Source organism: Helobdella robusta (genome assembly GCF_000326865.2).
Source record: "Helobdella robusta unplaced genomic scaffold HELROscaffold_6, whole genome shotgun sequence".
Classification (NCBI taxonomy): domain Eukaryota; kingdom Metazoa; phylum Annelida; class Clitellata; order Rhynchobdellida; family Glossiphoniidae; genus Helobdella; species Helobdella robusta.
This window is the reverse complement of record NW_008705330.1, coordinates 1,365,509-1,366,297: the sequence shown is the minus strand read 5'-3', so window position 1 is coordinate 1,366,297 and position 789 is coordinate 1,365,509.

Genomic DNA, 789 nt, shown 5'->3' with positions numbered 1-789 from the left:
AAGAGATTTGGATACATAAATACCTGAGATCATAATCATTAGAAAAAATTGTTATAAAATTAACGAGATTTTGAATTATATGAGACAAAATGAGATTAAACGAGACAGCTATAAAAAATTATTTAAACAATCTCTATCAGTGCAAGGCAGCCCCTGTTACCCATACTTCATTTTCCACACATATGACCAGTAGAATAAAATTTATTACAATTAATGAATGAATCATTTAACAAAACTATTTAAAAAAATCATAATCAAAAATAAAAATTTGAAAAAGATATGTAGAAAAATAAATACTTTATTTATTTGTTTATTTATTTTTTAATTGATTGATTGAATGATATGTAATGTTGAATATGCATTAATAAAACTAGATGCATAATAAAAAACTAATAATGATACAAAATATACATACCTCCTTGGATGCACATTTAAATGGAAAAAATTTGTACAAATACAAACTATTGAAAAAATAAAACAGGCAAAAAGTAAAAATTATATAATACTTTCATATCACCTTGACTGTATATAAATGGAAACAATTCACACAAATACAAACTATTGAACAAAAAACATAAAGAAAAATGGCAAAACGTGAAGTATATAATACGCTCATAATAAAATGTGCCAGTGTTGATTGCAGGAGGGATTTGATAGCTACTTTTTGTGTATGCATTGTGAGATGTCTGACTGTGAAATGGTCGTAACACCAATATACGAATGTTGTTGTCACACAGTCGTCAATAGGGCATTGAAATTCATATATTACTTGATTACGGTTCAAAGTAG